This window comes from Columba livia, chromosome 9 (genome assembly GCF_036013475.1).
Source record: "Columba livia isolate bColLiv1 breed racing homer chromosome 9, bColLiv1.pat.W.v2, whole genome shotgun sequence".
Taxonomy (NCBI): Eukaryota; Metazoa; Chordata; class Aves; order Columbiformes; family Columbidae; genus Columba; species Columba livia.
Genome location: NC_088610.1, coordinates 3,427,255 through 3,451,352, shown reverse-complemented (window position 1 = coordinate 3,451,352; position 24,098 = coordinate 3,427,255). Strand labels below are relative to the sequence as shown.

Below are 24,098 nucleotides of genomic sequence, written 5' to 3'. Positions count from 1 at the left end.
CTTCACTGAAGAATTGCAAAAATCAAAGCATGTAAACCCCACTATATGTGAAGTTATTTTATACCTTTATGAAGACTTTAACATTAAGTGAGAAGCCTACATTTATTCTGCAGCACTCAATACTTTTAAAAGAAAAGTCTAATTAAAAAAAGTAACACTGAAGACTGGAAAAAACAAAATCTGTGCATGCATTTCAACGAGAAAAGTTTGGGTTTTCTCTACTTTCTTATTTTTGGGTTAAATCTGTTCAGGGTATTGAGAGGAGGATGCTCATGTGGCTGGGATTTAGAAGATGATGTAAACTGGAACTCAGCTTTTTGATGATGAGGCATACAGAATAAAAGGCAGGTTTGTAGGGGGAAAGAAGTCTGCAAATCGTTGTGTCAGCTGGGTAGAATTCTTGCTAGGAGCTTTTCTCTGCTGCTACTTGGTGTTTTTTTTGGGAGCTGGAAAGGAAAGGAATAGGAGATGATTTGCCCCAACTGATAATATTTTACAATAGTCGCTAGTATAACAATGGGCAGAAAAATAGACTGATCAGGAGACAAGGGATATCTAATTAGAAAAATTGCTCTATGGTGACCCAGCTGGGGCAACTGATAGCTTTAGGTAACTGATATTCAAGGCTTTTGGAGTTTTATAGCTATTTGCATATCAAAAGCTGTAATTTTCCTTTAAAATTAAGGGCAATTTCCCTGACTGAGCCCACCTGATTTTTATTTTCTCTGGTAAGACTCTTCAACCATTGGCCTTTTTATATTAACTCTTCTTTGGTGTGGGCTTCTTCCCTAATTAGAGCTGCTATTTAAAAAAAGGCAGACCTCTTGCATTTCTCTACTTCAGCCTTAAAGCTTTGGCTGCTTACTACCTTATTCCTCCTTGATTTTTTTAAAATTGTATTTTATTGCATGGTGACAGTTCAGCAAGCATCTCTGTGCAAGCTCAGGAGAAGGTGAGTATGTTAAATAGATCTTTTCCTCTCCCTAGAGTAAGAACTTCAGCAGCAGATGTCTCCCAAAGATGAAGCTGTGATAAGCTTGGATTTTAAGCAGGATTTCTGTTGAATTGCCCTTATTCTTCTTTATCCAGCCCCTTTTACAATGGAGAACACATGAATTATATGCCTAGCATGAAGACTTCTTGTCTAATTCAAATGCAGTTTGAATCTTTGTGGATACAATAAGGAATATCTAAAGGGTCCATGTCCAAACAAGTGGTCACCACAGGGTCAACAATTGCCCTGGAGAACAGGTGGATGTGATTGTGATGCAAGACAGAACTTTCATCAATACTAGAAAGCTAATGTCTTCAGGACACATGAAATACACACAAAGGATGCTGAAGATCATGGAACACCTTGAAACAGTATGTATATTTTAAGGGAGAGAATAAATGCAGAATCACTTTCATTTTCTTTGCTGGCTTCTTGGGTAGAAGTTTAGAGGATGGTTCACTTTTTTAAAGAAATAATTGCATGCAAATTCCACTGTTTGAGTCTGTGAGTATGCTGTTAATATTCTGTGGCTCTCTCCTTCTACCTCTGCAAGTTTAACCTCTCTAGAAAGTGGAGAAAGAAGCGATACAGCTTTTCAGATGCTGATGATATATTTATTTATTTACCTTGTTGAAGCAACTAGGAGGCCAGAACCTCTGATAAATTTCTCACTCATCTTACAGTGCTTCAATATAATCTTTTTCCCCGGGTTACACACATGCTGGTCTTGTAAGGTTATTAAATGATTTTTCCGGAAAGTGCAATATTCTTTACGGTTGTCATGTTCATACATATGGATAAACTGGCTAGCTAATCCACTCTTTGTCAACTAGACTAAGTGGAAGGGGTGGGGATGGAGAGAGGATCAGCAGTAACCCAAAAAGAGAAATTAAATGAGAGTATGTCATTTTTTATAGAGTATCCTTTATGGGAGCTTGGTTGCCCAAGAGTTTTGCCACATTGAGCTGCATTTGAAATGAAAGTCTCCTCGCTCTGGTCAAAAATGAATTATCTACTGAGCAATGGGAGGACTCAGTGCCTTAAGTATGTTTGATTACATATTCCAGGTGATGTTTTATTGTGCACCAGTAGTTGGTGGTGTTGACCTTATAGGATGTATTAATTAGATATCCCTTTTCCTGTTGTTTTTGGCAGATAAATTGCTATCATCATTTTCACAGATTCTGAAAAAAAACCTTGCAAATAGAACATCTGCTTTTGATTAAACACATGCAGAGATATTTCAGCAGATATTCATTAATCAAACTTAAACTTTGCCTTTTTACCTCTTTTAGTTAGTCAAACAGTTGCTATAAAGACCTATTTTTTGTTTTGTATAACAGTGGTTAAAAGTTTACAGGGAGACAGTGTGGTTGGGGAAGGACCTGGAACCATTAAAGACTTTTTCCCCTATATATTCCCTCACTTGAAAATTAGACCAAAATGAATTGTACAAAATGGGAGACCAGCTATTTGAGATAATACAGCTACGGCTGAATGCCTCTGAACCCAACACTTCCAGAGGTTCATTGCCAGCATTATTAAGCTCATCACTGAGGAAAGAAAGATTTGCTGCCTACAGAAGCAAGTGCAAAGCTGATTTGGGATTCTTGGAAAGAGCCATATGAGGGAAAGGCTGAAGGAACATTTTCTATCTCCAGCTGTTCTGGGTTTCGTTGGAATCATCTGAAGAGTAAAATATGATGCTGCCTTCAATATAAAAGTGGTAGAACATCCTAAAATGTAGGGTCAAATTGTGCTAATTAGGTAATAATTAATTTTGAGTGACCTCTAGTGGTGCTTTTCCAGTTTGCCTTCAAACAGACAACTGGGATCCCTAATAGTAATTGAAGTTCAGGCTGTGTGATTAATAGCTCTAACCAGCAACAGGGCAAATAGTCTGCAGCTAAATGCAAAAGCCACATCACAGGTTTGTTTCTCTAAGAAAATTTATGATAACTTTACAACGAAAGTCAAAGCATTCTCTATGTATACCTTTCTGCTAAAATCATTCATTATTTCACCAGTACAGCTGTACACTGGAACCCAATCTACAATACATGATTTCAGGATGAGCCTGCCTGTGCAGCAATGGGGAGATATGACTTTTTCCAGATGCAGGTGCACTGTTATTAGCTTTAACCAAACCTGTATGGACAATAAGATCTGTGACAAGGGTTAAATCCATCTCCCACGGTGTTGCTACCTGCAGCAGCTGTAGCAAAGGCAGAGTGGGACTGCAGTCACAGCTGTGCATTGCAACTTGTAGACATGCATGGGACTCAGCTGTGCAGGCTGCACGATGAATGCCAGAAGAACAGAGCTGTGCATAACAAAAAGTGAGTGATTTGCCATATTCGAATGAGGCATTACAGCTCTAAGAGCTATCAGGGCTTTCCAGTAGTATAAAACTATTTTTTATTACCCTGACACTTGAGAATGCACCATCAGCGGGTCAACTGTGAGTGCTTTGCAGGGATTGCATTTACCATGTTCCCTACCTGATGGGAAGGCAGGACAGTTGTTAAATAGTTGGCCATCATGTACCTAGAGAACTATATGAATATCCATGGCTCTATTTCCTTTGAGTTCCTGTCTCAACACTCCCACAAATGTGGGATTCTTCCACTGACACCTGTGCAATCTAGATATCTCAATCCAAAAAAACAGCTGACACCCAGAGAAGTGCCAAAGTGTCACCTGGAGGTGACCTCTGCTGATGAGACATAAGACCAGGTCCCTGACTACTTATGATTGCAAAAAAAATCCCATGAGGTGATTTATAAATCTGGCAGAATGAGCGCAGGTGTCCAGATTAAAAGGTCAAGTCTCACTCTCCAAGTGAGATGCACAAATGCATATTAATGGTTGTGCATCTCCAAGTGGTGTTGGAAGAGACTGCATACAGACATACTGACTGTTCCTGTGGCCACCCCATGCCCAGGATTGCCTTACAGACCAGCATCTTTCCTGTGGGGAGACAAACCTGCCCTCCAAAAAAATAGATATTAAATCACAGGAAGGTCAAAGTATTTGCTCAAGATAATATTGTGCAGCGGTGGAGATGATGGGAGCAATGTGATGCTCAGGCTCTCCCTGTGGCAGCATCTAATTGCAGGAGGTGAGGCTTTATGCTGAGTGCAACTTTCAGTTAAATGAGGCAAATCTTATTTTTTCAAATGCTCTGGAATGTCAGTCAGGTAATAAACTAATCTCCTTAACTTTTCCTGTGTTCTTACCTTGGGGTGAATTCTGATGCACATCCCAAGCAGAAATGCTCAGTGTTTGTTTCACCAAAGTAAAGGGCAGTAAAGCATGTCTCATGTGTGCAGAGAACTTCAAATTCTGCAAGCAAGTAATCATAGACTGTAAAGATTTACTGTCTTCACAATTACGGTCCCTCAACCCCATGGAAAGGGACAGTAAAATATATGAGTTAGTTCTAATATACGGATTTGCAGAAGTTAAATTTGTGCAGGCCCTGATGCTGGCTTCAAAATACATAATTGAATATTCAAATGTCTTCCTCAAAATGCACTGGATCTGTACGATAACACATGACTTGTTGTTCAAACGATAATTTTTATGAAAGCTCCTGAATTATTGTGATACAGGGAAAAAATCACATTTTACTTGCATTCCCTAAATGCAGTGGCTTTTGATCAAGATTTTTCGATCAAATTGTAACTGACCAACAATTTCCTTCACTAAAAAGATTTAAGTCCAAAGACACTGTTAGAATATATGACATAATTATTTTGCCTAATGGAAAAACATTCGATAGCAGTCTTAAATTACTACTGCCTTAAAGGCAAATGCTTTACTATATTAAGGATTTGAAAACAGGCTGATTAGTGGTGTAAATCTTGGGCAGGGATGGTGAGGAAATCTTGTATTTGGCCCCTTATTTAATTCATCATTGAAAAACTTGCAAGTATTTAAACCTCTCTTTATTTATTGCTTTGTTTGTTTGTTTCCTGCTTGTCTTATGGACTGGATTTGTTTCTCACTTAATTAAAAATCTTTTAGCTCTTTTATTTCATGAATAACAGAGATATCCAATAGTACTCTATGGATGATGCAGTGAGTTTTATTAAATACAAAAAAAAAATCCTATTTTTAATCTTCTTAAGGTCAAAGTATTTCTATAGTGAAATCTATTCTGTAAGGTAAAAGGTCACAGTAATTTATTTTAAAATGCATTTATTAAGTCTCAATTATTCCCTAATAACAGTAATGTTTGGTTTTAATGTCAGTGGGAGATTGTCCTAGGGCCAAGTCAGTTAATAATAGCAAAGTTATGATCCTTTCAAAACACAAAAGAGAAAAAAAGAGTCTCCATAGCTTTATGGCAATATAAAAGTAAGTAATTTGATCTCTTCCTCTAGAAACTTACCACTCAGAAAAGACTTCTAAATCTATTTTACCTACAATCAATGGGTAACTGTGATGTGACACATGTGAGTTTGCTCTTAATCAATTTTGTGGTGATCTGCTCCTTTTTTGGTCTCTATGCTAGAGTGGGAGAAACACGGTTAAACGCAGGAGCTGATGGAAACTCTTGAAATGAAATTTCATTTTATAGAGCAAGGCAGAGCAACTTTGAGGGCCAGATTTTTCCATTAAAGGAGAGTTAGTTGCAATTTGGTGGTACTGACTACAGGCAGAAATATCCATAAGGGACTTAGGTAACGGTTTAACTTAAAAAAAAATAAGACAGAAAATAAGCAGGAAAAAAAAAAATCGGATTTCCAGGCTATAGGAAAATCTACGAAACCATGGAAATATAGAAAATTTATTTGTACAGCTTACAGAACCTCTGCAGTGTGATGGACCTGCATTTTGGGGAACAAATGGGACCTTCTAGAAGATCATGTCCAGAAGTAAAAATCCCATGGACTTTCATAACAACTAGTGCGGCACTGGCCATAGTCCCCAGTCCACTATGTACTGGAGGACAAGTTCTTTGGGAAGACTGTCTGGTGTCCCTACCTGCAAAATCCTCAGGATAAAAAGCTAATTAAGAGTAATTTATTTATTTGGCTTGTTGGTTTTTTTTGGTTTTGTTTTTCCATGCATCTCTTGTAACAAGTCTTCCTTATCAGCGTAAATCAGGACTGACTGCATGGGAGTCAGTGCAGGTTAAATTAGAGCACGATGAAAATGCAGAATTTAGTGATTCTGCCCTAATCCCTGCTACATGCGTAATGTAGAGGTGAAGAACACCTGGCAATATCTGGTGAAAAGCTGTTCTCACTCATAAATGTGTTTGCTTACTGTTTTTAGAGGAAGTACATGATCTGAATCTCTTGGCTTTGCTTGGGTTGTGATTGAAGCTTGCAGCAGTGTGGTGGGCTTGACTGAAACTCTGGGTTTTATCATGATCCACAGCGATAGCTTTCCAGTAAATAAAGTACTTTGAAAAGCTTTCAATGTGCTTCTTCAGAAAGATTGTCACTGTCTTCTGCTTTTTTTTGTGAAGATTTCTTTAAATTCATCAGAAAAATAACAAAGAAGGATTTTTTAATTATATATAAAAAAAACAAAATGACAGACTTTTCAGATAAATGAAAAAAGATAAATATTTTGAAGCCTTCTTATTCTTGAGTAACGCTCTATGCAAATGCTGTAGAAAATACAAATATGCAAAGGAATTTTTGCTTACAAATAAAACTACAGTTTAAAGATTTATGCTGTAGTTGCTTACAAAGTCTCTGCAAAACATCTTGTGTCTACCATGAATTCCTGAATAGAACAATTTAAGTCGCATCTCAGAAACCAGCTAGAAACTCTGAATTTTTTGGCACACTTTAAATGACTGTGCTTGTTGTTATGGTAATTCTATGAAAGGGACTCTCAGAAATCAATTTGTTGTTTGCGTATAATTCCCCGAACTGAGAAAGAAGCTGCTGGATGTTGGGTAGATGAAGGAACCGCCACTGGAGAAGCTGTTGAGTCCAATTTAAACCTACAAAATGTGGCAGTGTTTAAAATCAATGGGCTTGATTGCACCATGTCTGGAGGGTGGTGGGAGGGAGTGAGGATGCTGATGATCTCAAAGGTTATCTCATAGCATTTATTTCATAAACTGAGATGCACCAAGCCCAGTAAGGACCACTGCCTGTATTTATTGCAGGATATAGAGAGAGGAGTCTCTTGGTTCCTGCAAATGTGAGCTGCTAAGCTATAAAAATCAGACAAAACTTCAAACTAAGTTGGAAAATAGTGTTATAATGCCAAGGGGAAGAGGAACAGTCAAAGTTGAATTTGCCAAGCCAAAAACTGTGCTGAAAGAAAAGTGGTAAGAACATTTACATTTGTTAAAGGTATAATTGTACTGAACACAGGGAACAAAATTGTGGAAAAGCAATGGAAGGGTTGGAATGATTTTACATGTGGAAGTCAGGGCATGAGCTGCATTCAGTGTGCCCATTAAATATCCCCAAACCACAGGATTTACTCATAAAACTGGCCGAGGGAATAGAGTTTTCCTAAACGCGCTTGTCCAAAACCTGGCAGCAATACAGGAATCGGAATTTTTAAAAAATACTAATTCTGACTGAACTCACACATACATGCCTATTGAAGTATGAAAGATTACCCTGGGGGGAAGCCAGTTACCTGCAGGATTTCAAAGAAGAATAGATTGAGTCCTGCAGAGAATAAATAGTATTTTCTGGTTTTTGGAAGACATACTAATACCTGGGAGGAATTCAGAAGAGTATTTACAAAACCTCAAGGAAATTCCGACACGTTACAAAGTTATGCTTTAAAGCGAACAAAAATAAGATTGTGGGTTTGGCTCTTTTTTTTTCTTCTCCCTAAAACCAGGTTTCTTACCTAAGTTTCAGTAATGAGGACTTTACAACAAAAGATAAGTACTATGAAGTACACTTAAGTACCTCGGTGTTGTACAGTTTGGTTGTATTTATCCATGTTTAATGGTTGTTATGGAAGTTCAAAATTCTCACTGCTATTTAGGTTATTGTCTTTCCTGATATAGGAAACATGACACAGATATGAATTGAACATTCAAATCAGATTTTTCTAAGCAGACAAACAAAAAAATCCAATAGCTCTAACCTATTGGCACCCTTTAATTCTAACACCTTAACACACAATTTTCTGAAGGAAAAACACCTGTTGCTTCTTAAAACTGTAGGAGTAAAAATTTCCCAGTTATGTGTCTTTTAGATTATTATCAAAATCTGAAACTACATCTAAACTAATATGAGAGATTTTCAATCTCATTTAGGAATGAATACATTCTATGAGCAACTATTAAAAAAAAAAGCTCCTGATGTAATAAACCATTGATAAAAAGTAGGTGATAAAAACCATTGATAAAAAAGTAGGTGTCTAATTTACATATTTTCAGAAGTAAGTAGTTTTTGAGGCTCAATGTATTTATTCATGGCTTACTATTGTAAAATTCCTTGTAGACCATCAGAAACATGTGTCAGTCACGTCCCTCTTTCCAGTCACCAACCAATCCAGCTGGAGACAGAGAAGAAAACATGTTTTTCTGAGAAGTCCCACTTTCTGTGTGGCTTCAGAACAGCCACATCACAGGAGCCATTCAAGCTTTGGTGCTCCATGGATCATCATTATATGGGCAGGAGAGGCTGTTTTCCAGAAGAGATTTCTAGCAGTACCACCAAAGAGCTTACAAAGCTCTTTAATTACACAACTAGCATTGGGAACAAATAAAAAAAGGGTAGTAAAAAATTACTCTTAGTGGGAAGATTTGACCAAGGCACCTGAGACCTCTGTAGCCTGCAAAACCAAAAGATGTTTCTGCCAGAGCCTTTGGACTGAACATCTTCAACATGGTCACCTGGACTTGCACCAGACTCCCCTTCCCAGCAGTTTTTGTTTTGGAAGAGTTATCTGGAAATCTCTGTGAAGCTCTCCTGGTGGACGTGGTGGCCTGGATCTCATCCAAGGCCAGCTGCATGGAGCCTCTTTGGTCAGGTTCCTTTGTTCCCCAGATTCAAGAAAAACAGGGTCCTGCATATTTTAGTACAATCTTGTTGCCTGTGCCTTCAGCTTAGTAACAGGGAGGAAAAGAAAACGCTATTGTCCTCAGTTAATTGCTTCTTTGTGACAGAATTCACTTCAAAGACACTTTAGTCTCAAGTGCATCTTAACAGAGAAAACCCCATATTACTGATTTTAACCCCCCGTATTTTCAGCAACATAGATGAATGAATTCCTTACAATAGAATATTCTCTGTTGAACATCTCCACATAAGAAAGTGGAAAAGAAAATTAGTTTGGGGTTTGGTTTGGGTTTTTTTAGTTTTGTTTTTTCAAAGTGCTGTTTTAATGAGGTGTTTAGTTTAGCACATTTGGCTTTTCCAAATTACCTCAAGGGGATTCATATGTTAACGAACTACACAGCTGTTGTTTGTGAAACCAGCCTAGCACAAGCAGAGCATGTTGTGCAAAGATTTAAATGCTCTGTTGGAGACATCACTGCTCTCCTTTGTCTGCTGTCAGTTATTAATAATGACCCTACTACTTAATCTTAAACACTAAGTTATTTATTTTTGTTCAGCCTCAAATATGTTCTACATTGGTTCAGTTTGGTTTTGAATGCCTGGGTTGAGATAGGAAAGTTGCAATCAGGGGATGACCTGATTTTAGGCAATTGATGGAACATTTTGCGTCAGGGAAGATGCACAGTGAAGTTTGATGCACAGTGAAGTTTGAGGCTTTGGTGGTGGCCTGAAGAGGCTGTATTGAGCAGAGATAACGTTCGCAAGGATAATTGGTTTATAAACATGCCCTGATATGCTTCAAAAGCTTTAATTCTGAATTTCTTAAATCAGGCAGTCTTTGCTTCTGGCAAGCAATAAACTGTTTTCATTTCAGAGATGTCACTTTACATTTAAGGAAATTAATAACCAGGAAAGAAAGAAAAAAAAAAAGTCCTGCTTAGTAAATAAGGGCAAATAATCTATTTCTCCTATTTCAATTCAAGTATCCAATTAAAATCAACAGAACTCCTTGTTGAACAAAACCTTGATTTTTAAGGGCCAGAGTGACAAAATTTATGTGCTAAAAGAGGAATCCCAGGTCTCAGCATCCCATGGGAAGCAGGATTGGCCAAGCGATGTTCTGGCAATGCTCTGCTGTTCCCAGAGCCTCCCTGGCCACAATGTGGCATTGGAAAACCCTGCTGGCAGCAGGTTGTCCAGGAGAGCTGGACCAGGGACTGCTGCCTTACAAGCTGCTCATACATACGCATCTCATAGCATTCTGGCTCGTCAATCATTTAAATATTTCTATGTGATTTCCTTCATGTGCTTTATTGCTGACAATAAGTTTCATGATTAATCACTAATATCAGAGCAACCTCTGCTGGCTCTTTTCTTAGCGGCATCGAGTGTTAAAAGATTTGATTTCAATGTATCTGCTGCTTAATCCAGGCTTTTTTTTTTTTTTTTTTTCCTCCATCAAAAGTATTAGTATTTAAGTATAATAAATTACATTTTGCCTAGAATTCGGGTAGAATGCAAAATAGTTGTACAATGGGAGTTTTGCCAATGTTAAGTGCTGCTGCACTGGGAACAGTGGCTTCTGTCAAAGCAAATGCAAATATAGAGCGACTCTCTTGAACAAAAGCAAGAATTGCATCTAGGCCTCCATGATACAGTTCTGAAAACATAATTAAGCTCAGACTGGAGAATGAAGTCTTTACCTTTTTGAAGACAAAGAGGTTACCAACCATTGTCAAGGGTTTTTTTTGTAAATCAAGTTTTCAGAAAGACTTGGTGCTCCTAGAAGAGCTCTTCTAAAAGAAAAACAATCCATGTTAGGGAAAAACATAATAATGTTTTATCAGTATCCTTGTATTTTACAGATGGGAAACTGAGGAACAGAGTGTCCTGGAGACCCAGCTCTCCCAGTTTATTTAGCTTGGAAAAAACATTGGGGATCAGTACAAGTTCACAGGTGTTCAGAGCTCACTTAGTTTTTACAACTGCTGGTCACTTTCCATCCTATGCCAATGCAACCACCTGAGAAGAACGGTAGGGACAACATTTTGTGTCATCTACAGTGTCTGCTCATTGAATGATCACCTGTCCCCATGGAACTGGGCTAAAATCAGCCAGTCTTTTAACACAGTCTTTTGAAATCCATCCATGCACTAGCTTTTTACTTAAGCAGATGAGCTGGATGCAGACTGATAAACAGGATTGGTAAAATTATATTCACCATTTCCAGTTTGCGAGCCCCTCTTCTGAATGTTCACCAAATGGGGATATGTGGAAAGTGACAAGGATTTTTCCTTTATTTTTTATGGCTAACTCTGTAGAATGGCAGTATACCAAATGCAGCGTGCAGGCTGTTATTAGGACATTACGAGTACTCAGTGCAAAGATATTTGTAATATAGTGAATAAGAGGCTGTTCCCTTGCTCAGCATGAAACTAGAATGACTCCCCATCGGGAATGAAGTCACCTTCCATTTCAGGCACTTTTATCTAAAAATGATGAGTTTTCCTGTGGATTTGCCACGTATGTTCCCTAGGAAATGGTTGAGAAACGTGACATTTCTGGAAGGTGGAGATCTTGGAAGTGCATTGGTGCCCTCTTGCCCATCATTTGGCCCAGCCACTTGTTTTGTGCTGATGAGAAACCATGTCCTCCAGAAGACAGATCTTGTCCTCACTGTGACTTTGCAGCTCCAGCAGTTTTATTGCTATCTCCTAAGCCTTTCCACAGGGAGCTGGGGTTGGTAATGGGTCAGCAGAAACCAGTAATGATTGCAGGACCTTCAAATATTTCACCTTGCTCAGCAGGTGATGGATGGCTGAGGGAAGGTTGTGGTGGTGTACTGGGCATCACCAATATTCCTAAAAGTAGAAATCCCTAGCCAAGTGAGAATCATTTTCTATCAATATTTAAGTAACAAAATTAAAGGGTTTTGTTAAATCATTGCAATTTTCTAGATATTTCTATTAAAAAAGCTAGCAAAAAGCTAATGGCACCTGGAGGTATAACAAGTCATCTAGAAAGGAACTTGTTAAAATCCTTCAGAAGAAAACGTATCTAGTGATAAAGGTGCGGAGTCATCTCACTTGTGGCCATTTCACAGAGCAGCTGTCATATACAAACATTTTCTCATTTATATGAACAAGCATTGACTTTCTGGGATGGTTGTTAGACCCCTGTATTTAAATACTAATAGCTCACTGATGCATCCCTGCTGATGCAGGATGTCATTTCTGATAAAAACCCAACTCCTTTCCTGTATCAAAATGCACTTATTGTGCAGTAATTTAATGACATCGCTCTTCCCTTTTATGATCTCTGAAAATATCTCATTAAGACTCTCACAAATTACCACAATAACTTATGCTGACACGCTCATTTGTTCTCATCTCTGAATAAATCTGGTCGACAACTTTAATACAATAAAGCAGGGATTTCCCAGATTGTGATTCAGCATTGAGCTTCACTTGAACACCTCGATGTTATCTCGAGCCTGAACATTTGATTAAGCCAAGGTGTGAGATGCTTAAGACAAGTTCAGAGCTGTATGTTCTGTATGACACCGGCGTGAGAAAACTGTAGAAATGGCTTTTTTTTTCCTTTTCTCTCAGATCTACTATTTCAGCACTCTTCACCATCTGGTGAAACACTTCAGAGAAGAAAACAGTCTTGCAATGTCTAATTTTGCCATGTTTTTGGAACATTATTTTAATGATCTTTGTGTCATTTAAGTATGATTACTTGTCCTCCAAGGCTTTTCCTGTTTACACTTAAATAGCACTGGAACAGAGCCAGATATACTTTAAATGAAATGGTACAAAATACATTTTTATCACAAAAGCTTAAAAGCAGCATTTAAAATTAGGAGACAAAGCTGGCACTTTGCATTCTGGTAGATTTTTTCGTTTTGATCTTATTGTAGTAGTAGATAAATAAAATGAATTAAACAAGCATAATTACCAGTTAAAATTTACAAAATACCAAAGAAACGGAGGGCCTAATTCAAAAGGGTGGTAATGGTGTAAATAATTAAGTCAAATTGTTTTCATTTTCATGCTGCATATTGTTTCCTTCAGCCTGTAATGGTACAAGGCGAAGTATATGCAGTGCTAGAACTTGACAAATAATAGATAAATTTATTCATAAACACTTTGTGGATTGTAATTAGAAGTTCACTGCAGCAGCTTTCACTAGTCTTTATTTTTTCTCCAGTTTCTGTAAATATTTGCATGAGTAAATTTGTGCTTTGAAGAATGTAGACAGAAGCAGAATACACCACAAAAGTGTTGCGAAACCATCTTTGCGTCTCGTCTTGAATAACAACCAGGTCCCCAGCGGTGTCCAGGTCGAGGTCTGTGTCCTCAGCATAGACCGGGCAAGCAGGGTCCTCTGCCTACAGCGTGCCTGGGAGCAGTTGAGGGTTGCAGGGGTTTTTTTGGTCGGTGTGAGGTGAATAGCCCTCTTTTCATTGCTTAATACCCTAAAAAGACCTTTTCCAACCAGGAGATACAAATCACCTGGCAGGTACTGCCAATGAACCCACCAAACCTCAAGGCTTCAGCAGTGATTTCTCCTCAAAAATGGAGCCTGGCAAATGAAATGATTGTGTAGGGAAAATATGGCGTTGGATACAAGACAAGAATATGATCAGTTCGTTTCAGTGGTGATGTACTTTTCTTCAGTGAACTCATTTCAGGGCAGAACTGTGATAACACAGGGGAGATGCAAGTTCAGGAGGTCCTTTGGGGGCTGGTGTTCACCATGGCTTCAAACGCTGGGTGATGACACTGAACGGAGCATCCAGAGCAAACACCACATCAGCAGTTCCTGGGCTGAAACCTGCTTGTGTAACTGTCTCTCGGCTTCTTTTGAGCATGGTACAAATTCATTAAAATGATAGTTTTGAAAATTTGGGGACAGAGAAGCAGGCGGAACCTACTGAATAAATATGTCATTCAGCAGGACCTAAATGCAGTCACATTTAATGAAGTCAGAGATAACATTAGGATTACCTGTAGTTTCCTCAGGTTGTGGGGACCTTATTCTGCCCCAGTGCATCCACATAGATCCTATTAGTGTTATTAAGCCATAAGATAAGTGGCAGAGGAGTTGGCAGCACCCCTTGCAGCTCTTACCCACGAGTAGCCTGCATGTATCCATACCTTGATCATTGCATGAGCATGGCACGCAGCACCGGGCAATGTAAACCATTAATTAAAAAGCTCCGGATGAGGGTCAAAACGTCAGACTCCTCGGGTCTGCTAATTCAGGGCATGTTCTTCCAGCAGCTGGAGGGAAGAGCTGCAAAAATTTCGCGGTGCTTTTTATTCCCCTCTCGCCACGGTGAAGTGCGGCTTCTGCATAGCACTAGTGGCCTCTGCTGCCAGCATGGGAGAGGAGGCGAGGAGAGAGGCTGTGCGGGGACTTCCCACATCTCTGCTTCTCCAGAGAGCCTCCTGATCCCTGCGTCTGAGCCGGAGGAAAAGCAATCTTTCATCTTTACCTTATTTTCATGCTTACAAATAAAGGTCAAGGCTCCTGTGCTGTAGCCAGCACCGTGCCAGCTTTAAACAACCAGCCTGAAATGTGATTGTAATTAGTTTCCTTTCAATCTTGATGTGAACAGTGATCTTAAAATGCCAGGACTGTAGCAGTGCATATGATTAACAAGCACACAGAAAGGCAGTCCTTGGAAAAATATGGATAGAAACGAACAAAATGCAAATGTTGCACTGCTTTAAATTTTATTATCCTCTCAGCTCCTCATAAAATACTGTAGACATCGTTTGATTATATTTTTAGTCTAGGGAATTAATTTTTAACTAGGAAACTCGTTTCATTCTTATGATTACTCTTCTCCATGATGGCCTGTAGGTCTGAACTAAAAAATCACAATTTTAATTGAGCTAATGATGCCCAGAACTCAAATTAATCTCACTTATGTATGTGTCATGCCATGCAATATGTGCTATAGCTGCAGGCAACATGTGCATCTTTTCATACCGATGATTTCTTCAGGAGACTGAGGTTGTAAATCCTGGCCAGGGGGTGAGTCTGCGTCCTGCTATTGTCACCACCTGGGACACTCCGTGGAGGTGGCTGATGTCTGTGCAGCCAGTGGAGGGGAAGGAAAAACAACAAAACCAGTGATATTTTACAAACGTGCTTCTGATTTCACCCCAGCTTTTCCAAGGGCATGACTGTAACACACAGAAGAGCCAAGGAGGTGGTGAAGATGGGTGCTGAGCGGTGTGTTCTGACCACCTCTGATCTTAGCCCCTGGTCCAGTCCCCAGCTGCACCCACTGATGGGTTGGAACTACCCCCGGAGATGCCGTGATGACCTTACCCAGCTGAGAGTGGGCCCTAAAGCCAAGAGCAGGGCTGTTCCTCCACTTGTAGCAGAAGAAACAGCAGGGGGAAAGAAAAAGAATAAATAGCATGAGGGTTATTTTGCTTGTGAAACTATCAGGCTGTATTTTCTTTCAGGGAAAACTCAGTATTGTGTTCAAAGTGTCAAGGAAACTCGCTTTATCAAGATACAGACATTTAAAAATTTTTCAGAGATAGAAAAGAATTAGAAGGGCAAGGTAGAGGCACATGGGGTTTGTTTCTATCCTGAGACAAAACAGAGAAAAGGAGATGAAGGAAGAACATGGTTTAACACTCTGCAGGTATCTGTTCTAGCTCATCCTACAGCACCCTGACCCAGATGTGCATGTGTACCCTAACCCTGACATTATCATCTGAGCCAAAACTGCACACCAATACCTACCCAAGCATTATTTACTCCTTCTCCAAATAATCTGAGCTTACATACCACTGTTTTAGAATAGGATCATATCTTGATACAGCTGAGACAGTCTCCTTACTCAGAGTATGTGGTATTCAACATTTAAAGAACTCTGCTTGTTTATCCAATCCTGCTACCTCTGCACCAAAAGGCACATCAAACAGAATGGTGAAATTCCAATTGTTTGTTGTCAAAAAGTTTCAGTTTTGTGATGAAAGATGTGACCTTTCTTGCCAGCAAGAGTCTTTTTTGATTGATTAGTAAACATGAGGTAAAATGCAGGAGCACGCCAGTGTTAACTCGATACTGCCACAGGCTCTGTGCATCAAATATTTTTGCATTATTTTGAACATCCTGTTAATGAGAAAAATATTTTAATCAAAGACGTGTTTCCTTCAATTCTCTTCAGTGTTATTTGCAGCTTCAAAATAGCATGCTCAATTATGTCTGTTTTATTCCTAAATTAGGAAAAAAAAGCCTCAGAAAATTATTAAGTAAGCCTCTTAGCAACTGTTAAGCAACACCCAATGTTAATTATTTAATCACTTCTTTATTATTTTCCATCAGGTAAGAAAAGAATAGCACACTTTCTCAAAGGATTTCTTTTCATGAAACACCTTCACGCACGAGACCAAGCTCTCAAAGCAAGCACAAGGTACAATGTAGATAGGCAGAAACCTTTTCTTAAAAGCCACTAGAGAGGCTGGTGTGACCAAGAGCAAGCAGCAGCATTTCTACAAGTGTTCTGGCACTTTAGTAAATGGCTGGTAAAGCATCACAGCCAGACTGAGCAAAATAGGGATCAGCAAATGCTGCAGAGACTTCAGCAGCTGGCAGAGACTTCTCAGTGTTTTTCATCTTCTCGAGGTGGATGTGGGCTCTTTGGGTATCGGAGCTTGGCATCCTTTTTGGTTTTATTTCACCAAGAGTGGTTACCTGCCTCTTGGATGAGGGTTCATTCATCTCAGCTTTCCTGAGCTGCTGGGAGAAGCCTCCCACCCCTCTGTCTCATGGCATTTTGGGGAATCCAACTGCGTTGGGGCTTCCCCTCCCGACAGTCCCTGCTCCACGTCCCCACAGGGGCACCAGCCCACGCTTGGCTCACATAGGAGGTAGCAGAAACTGCTGATCTCTGATGTGAAACCCCAGCCCATCACCACATCTCCAGGAGACTGCCCGAGGCAAGAAGGCTCCTGAGGCTTCCTGGGAACAGTGAACAAAGTCAGCACAAAACACAGCAATAGCAGCTGCTCACAGAGCAAGCGTTGGCGAGGGATTCACCAAGCGTTTTGGGGGATCGTGTAAAACAGCCTTGTTTCCCAAATTTCTCATGAGCTGAGCTGAGTCAGTTCCTTATATACAATACATTTGACCAACATTGGCTAAGTTGCCACAGACCAAAGTAAACACAGTTCATTTTGTTTCTTTTTTCTTTTCTTCTTTTGCAGCTAGAACTTTTTTCCTCAGTTCTTTTTGGGCTGCATGCTGGTACCTGCATGAACACACAGGGGGGTCGTGTGCATTGCAGTCATGAAAGGGCCACATGTATTTCTGAGATGCACCTTCCAATCATCAGCATTATTGATAACATTTATTTCTGTTGTTACAAATCACATCTGGACAACTCTTGCAAACTGCCAATGGAGACTGTACAGCAAATGACTGAATGAGAAGAGTTCTGATAATTCCCTCTGCAAGGGGTGGGGAGGCAAAGGATCATGGATCCTATGAGTTATTCTCATAATACAAACTTGGATTTTTACTTCTATAGCTTTCTTTTCAGAATCTTAAAAATTTTTCATTATCTTCTTGTTCTTTTGTCTAGAGTTGCATCTATGCACTTACCACTACAGATCCATATTGGTGAGATACAGAAAACCACAGGACATCTTGGCCTGTTTCTTTGGCTTTATCACCAGTAAAAGGGTATTCTTTAAGTACACATGCAAATTTTTGCATACATCAAGATCCAGGCCTTATGCCATTGAGCTACTCTCAGTAGCATTGCTGAAGCCCTCTTTGATAACTGGAACAAGGTTCTCTCATCCTACTTGCTGTCAGAACAGATTATACCAAAACTTGTCATGGTTCTGTAGCTGCCCTATGGGTTGGAAGTCATCATCTAGATCAGGACTGTTGTTTATAAAAATCCTTGTATGGCAAAGCCTGCACCACAGCTGCCTGGCTTACACTTGATTACTTGATTTACTTACCTTCATGAATATGCACTTATTTCCTAAACATATTTTTTAAAAGTATAACTATGAAATGGTTCCTCCAAGAGCAATAAAGAAGTCTCCATATTTTTAAGTCTATCAAAAAGACTTTGCCACACTATAAAATATAGATGCCTTCAGGGATAAGCTTCTTGTTACCTAAAATAGTCCCTCTCTATACATAAATACACAGTACCCAGACATGTTTTTGTGTAGCTCACAATTCCGCTTATATAAAAACTGTTTAGAGCAATTCTGTCAATTGTCATTTAACAACACTTCCATACCAAGTATACTAAGATGTGATTAGTCTCTCACGGGGAAGTCATGAGATATATCAAAACAAATGACAACCAACTGGTCAAACTACTTAGAGCAGGGAAGAAGACACTGAGAAAGAAGAGCTGAGGACAGTAGTAGCCATCAACAAGATGAATACCACGTACATGACAAGAAACTTTTGGGTTTACGTTGGATGCTGCTCCTCAGTGAGTTCACGTCCATCTGTCAGCTTCACTTGGGACCATGCTCCCTGATTCAAACTGATCACAAGCATCTGAGTCAAATAAGTGAATATTTTTGCTAAATGTTGTCTGTCACATCATGTTACTCCATTTTGGTTTCTTCCCCGTGTGTACTAACATGATGTGGTGTAACATAGCATGATACAGCGCAAATGATTTAATGTGACATGACAGAAAAACATTGCTGCAGCTTCCAGAATAAACACCTGGTTTTAGCAGTTATTTTATCTGCTAGAAGCAGTTTCTTAAAATATGTAAGCTGTGTCCTGTTAAAGTACATTACACTTTGCTGTTTGCATATCTCCAATACTTTCCATAACATGTACTTTGTTCATTTTCTTTTATTCCAGAGGCCATGTTCCCTTATAGGTCTGTTTTTGTTTGGTTTTGGTTTGGTTTTCTTTATTTTTGTTTTCATTCGAAGGAAAAAATTGTCTTATAAGAATTGGTGAAAAAGAAACTAATCTAAACCATGAATGAAGTCACATATGGAAAAAGTTCTTATTATGGAATGAAAACACTGGCTCGATTAACAGCAAAGAATATATTGACCCACAGGTAATAATAATAGCAGTAACAAAATTGAAAAGACTTGTTTTTCCTTCAAAAACTTCAGCAGAATGTTGTAAGTGAAAACTGGGTTAAAATAATCTCTCCTTGGAGAAATACAGACACACATAAGGCCAACAGTTATCTGTTGATTTTGTATTTGCATATATAGGTTTTATGAATGGAAACATTTTCAATAAGAAAAATCAAAGCTGGAGTGAGTCTCCCTAGAATTTTGGTTCATTATCCTTGACCTGACTGACAAAAATGTTAGCAGGGAGGAAGAAAAATGCTGGTTTAGTTATGTAAAAAATAAAGTAATTTATTCATGTTGAATAATACTCTTTCCTTCCAAAAATCCTTCCATCTGTGTGAGAATGCGTGAAAGCTAATTAAATTGGCAGCCGTAGCTCTGTACTTTTCACTTGGAGGACCTTCATCTTGAGCTAGAAGAGCTTCATCCTCCAGGTCCTCATTACAGAAGGGTTTTTCCTAAGCAGAGGGAAGTGGAATCAAACACCAGTGACCTTCTGCTCATCAGATCACAAAATTCAAAACAGAGACGGATTTCAGAGAAAAAGAAATAAGTCTGTCCTCTTATGGGAACTGTGTTGTTGCACCAGCACCGTGGTGGCTCTGGGGACCCTTGGGTGCTCCTCATCAGGAGGGGGATTTATATGGGGTTGGAGGTTTGGTAGCACAGAGAGGCAAATCCTGTGGCTTTCCCACATGCAAAGCACCTTTTGACCTTTGGTAAAAATTAAACACTCCAAAGGATTGGGCAAAGCAGACTTTAATTTGTACTAAAAGTGAGGACACCGCTGCCTGTATTTTTACAAAGGCCCCGAAGAGCTCCCTTGCTATGTGAACCCAGCAAGCTGGCAATGTATTTTAATGTATTTATTTGATTATGCATTCATTCTTTCATTCATTCATCTATTCAGTCATTCATTCAGACACTTGTTCATTCATCCCTGTCCTGTCGGAGGAAGAGAACATAAGCCAGCAGCAACATACTTCTGCACTGTCCTGCCTTACAGCACTCTCTCTGAGTTTGTATCAAGAAATCTCTTTGGGCCTCTTCAGTCGATCATTATCCATCATTAGTGACTGGGATTTTAAAAAAAAGGATTAAAAATAATATCAGATGACTGATTGATAGATAGGTAAATAGATAGATAGGTAAAAGATAGATAGATAGATAGATAGATAGATATGTACATGGGTTGCAATGCTTTGATTAAAGTGCTGGGTTATTGGGTATTTTTTCTTTTATTTAAGACCTCTCATAATCATAATTCTCTAGATCTTGCAACCATTTTTACAGGCAATCCCTGATTTTTTATTAACTGGCTCGATAATTTTGCTATTGGTACTGACCGATAAGGTCCCCATTGCTCTCCCAGTGCTGCCCAGTGGCTGTCGACATAGAGGGGAGCTCTGGTGAGTCCGGCTCTTGCATCTGCCTTCATTTCCTCTGCAAGACCTTTTGGTGTTTTCCGGCCCAGGGAAATATTAATATTTATTGAAAAATAGCTTTTCTGGAGGTGTTACCTCTGCTCTGGTTGCTCATAGGTAATGACTACATGATTTGTGTCTAGAACTGCCTCAGCATCACTGAGTGTCTCAGCCCTAAAATGTACATTTTATCTGCTTGTGAGTATGCCTTAAACATGGGAATGTTTTCTCTGAAGAGGACTGAAATGAAGGGGAACTACTCTTTGAGTTGGGATTACTCATACTCTAATAGCTGCTGGAACATTTTTTATCCCATATCTCTGAAATACCCTTAATTAATCTTGCAGACAACTTGCAACATAATTGTGTCCCTAAACTGTTAACCTTGAAAAATATTTGACAGTGTACTAACATCTCAGAAACTTGTTATCACAGGGAATATAATAAATCCATAAATATCCTAGTTGCTCTCTAAAGTCCCAGAATAATTCTTTGTTGTCAGTCTTTTTTTTCCCCCCTTAGCTTTCTTTTCGACCTGGTGGCGGGAGATGCAGGAGAGAAAGAGGGCATGTTAAAAAAGAAAATAAGGCAGTTTGGAAGAAAAGGTAATTATATACCATGTATAACTTAGTATTTTTAATTTATTTTTTATAAAAAGACATGTCCCTTGTATTTCTTGCTCATTTGCATGTCTTCAGGGCACCCAAGGACAGAGACACTGGATGGCACAACCTGCCATCTGCAATTGGGTCAGAACCAGTCCCCGGTAAACAAAGAAGACAACACTGCAGTTCCCATAGTGTTAAGCCATAGTCAGCCTACAGTTGTGACTGCTGCTTCTTAAATAAACACCTCCTATTTAAAAAGATTTATGATGCCTATAGATCGACAGTGTGCTTAAACATCATGCTCACTTCACCTAAGAAAACAAGAAATTTAAAATACATGCATTCCTCTAACATCAGTGACCTTATTAAAGCCGTGGAAATCCTGAATAACTGAATAACTTTAATCAAATTATTAAAATTTCTTCTGTTGGTTAGTCTTTACAAGCTCAAGAGCTCTGTTATATTTTAGTCTGTCATCGCCTGCTGTTGATAATAACGGAGAGGATTTCTCTTGCAGGCCTTCCTATGCAACCATTTGAAATCATCAGCAAAAAATAATCATAAGCTTAAAACAGCTAAAGCAGACAGACTGTTTCAGATTATTTCAGTATGTGTGTTTGCTACAACAACTGAATGTTCCTGTTAAAATCATAGTCCGATTTTCCTCCCGAAAATCAGGTTACGAACAAAAGGATTAAACGAAGGCAGACCCAGGGAGAGAATTTAAATCTGGGTTCAAATGTGCATTGGAAATTGTGGAAACTCTTTGGATTGAGGACTTCTCTGTTTTAATAATAGTTGTTTTTCTGAATATATGTATTCTTTATGTATTCTGTATCAGGGATTAACTATGTAGCTTAGTAGAAAACAGAAAAGTAAATCATTATTTTACAATTTAATTTAGAGGAATTTAAAGGCTGGGGATCAGTAGAGAAAGCAAGCACTTCAAATATACTAATTTCCACACTGCTGCTCCCTTATTTTCTGTGTGTTTGTAGGTATTATTCTCATATTTGGATCCAGCAGCCTAGAAAGCTTGAAAAGTGTGAGTCTGTTTTTCACTAAAGGAACACTGTCTCAGTTCAGAGATGCCTTCAGCTTTTGTTTGCTAATCTTCATTTAAAAGGGGAAAGCAGCGATGTTAAAATGACATTATTACATGTTTGCGAACTTGTAATGTGTATTTCAGAAAAGAAACTCGATATTTGATAGTTCCTTGAAAAACTTGGCCATCCTAGAGGTGCTTCAAAGCCTGGACTATATTTTGCCTTATAATAAAATTTCAAGATAGGTGACAACTTTCATTTCCATTGGACAAAGAGTTGAAGCTTGGTGGGGGTGACGGTCTTCAAGGTGGCTCAGTCAATGTGTGACACCACAGGGACATGAACCTGCATCTTCAAAGCCTGGAGACCCCAACTGCTCAGCATCCTCCTTGGAAACGAGTTTTCCTCCCCTCAGTCCCCTTTAACGCAGTTTTTCAGCCAGCAAACAGCCAAACCTTTTAGATGGTTTAAACCTTTAAACTGCCCAACATGATAAAATGTTTACTGGGGCTGTTGTGTGTATTCCAATCATTTCCCCATCCTTGATATGACATTTTGAAACGCTGGATTTCCTCTTTGGGAAGCTAAGATTTATTCAACTCACTCCTTTTTACATACTAGAACACTTAAAAGGGTTTTTTAAATTCTCACTAAACATAATAGATGACCAAAAAATTTAGAAAAGAAAAAAAACTTTTCAAATATTTGAAGTAACTCTGACAGAACATGTTTGATGTGGACATACTTCAGAGGTCAGGATTAAAACTATCACCAAATATCTGAAAGCTCACAAAATGGGTATTTATGAAATCTTTGTAGGAAGTCAGACAATTCTATTATAAGTGCAATTATCATTTAGTGCCCTAGTGTTCGATATTAGTGTCTGTCCAGTGATAACTGTGGTATCCAGTTATGATATCCGGTAATATCTATTCCAGATATTATCGCTTTGACCGAAAAGAAAATCAGGTGGCCTGAAAATACACATTCCCCACTTGACTGCCAGTTATCTAATATACGCTCACTGCCTGTTCATTTAGGCTTCTGTATTTTCAAATACATTTTTACAGCACAAGATTTGTTTCCAAAGGTTAGCAACCCCCCTTGTTATTGGCTTTTTTTGTTTCACTTATTTAAATCAGCTAACTCAAACAACAGTAATTTCATAATCAGTACAGTACCAGTCATATCAGTATATTCACACCAGGAATACCTTTAGCCCAGTGATATGTTAGTCTGCTCTACCGGCTCCTTTGTTAGAGATTTATTATTTTTGCACAGTGTTCTGTTTGTCCTACGTGTGCCACAGCTGCCTATTGAAGCAGCACAGCAAAGGCTTCAGGGATTTCCCAACAATAAAGTTGAAATCTCTTTCCTGGTTAGTATTCAGCAAGGCTTTAACATTTAGCAGACATTTTCCCTTCTCCCAGCTTTCAATAGGCTGCATTTATCAGCATGGAGTAGCAATCAACTTGTATTTGCTCATGTATTTATATAAGTCAGCTGCATGCTTCCTCATTATTTGCAATTCTTCCTTCAAAAAACTTTGCTTTCTGTTTCTTCAGTAAGGAAATTCTGAGTATATATTATGTGTACACATTTGTATCTGGAAGGTACTTTTTGGTGTACAATAAGTATATCAATATTATCACAGGTATTTCATTAATAGGTTATTTATATAACCCCTTGTTTCATCTCCAGACATATTTGATGTTGGCATTATAGTATTAGGCAAGTTACCTTTTAAAAAAAGGATTGTTATTTGTATCTCTGCACTTAAAATTCCAGCCACCTACTGGAAGCTAACTTCTACTACTACTGGATTCTTGAGAAAGAGAAAATAATGTATATATTATATCCTGCAAACCTTCAAACGTGATCTAAGACAGCTATCCTACATACAGTGAG

The 24,098-nt window shown here is 38.8% G+C and overlaps 1 long non-coding RNA gene across 19 annotated transcripts in view; it reads right to left on the bottom strand.

Moving 5' to 3' along the window:
- LOC110355035 (uncharacterized) overlaps positions 1 to 24,098 on the bottom strand; it is a 62,877-nt gene that overhangs the window by 10,432 nt on the left and 28,347 nt on the right. For 5 of the 19 annotated variants that reach the window (XR_010474584.1, XR_010474586.1, XR_010474591.1 and 2 more), the window contains one exon: positions 10,701 to 10,793. The exons of the other annotated variants lie outside the window; for them this stretch is intronic. This is a non-coding gene — a long non-coding RNA (uncharacterized LOC110355035). The remainder of the gene's footprint in view (positions 1 to 10,700; positions 10,794 to 24,098) is intronic. 19 annotated transcript variants of the gene reach the window in all.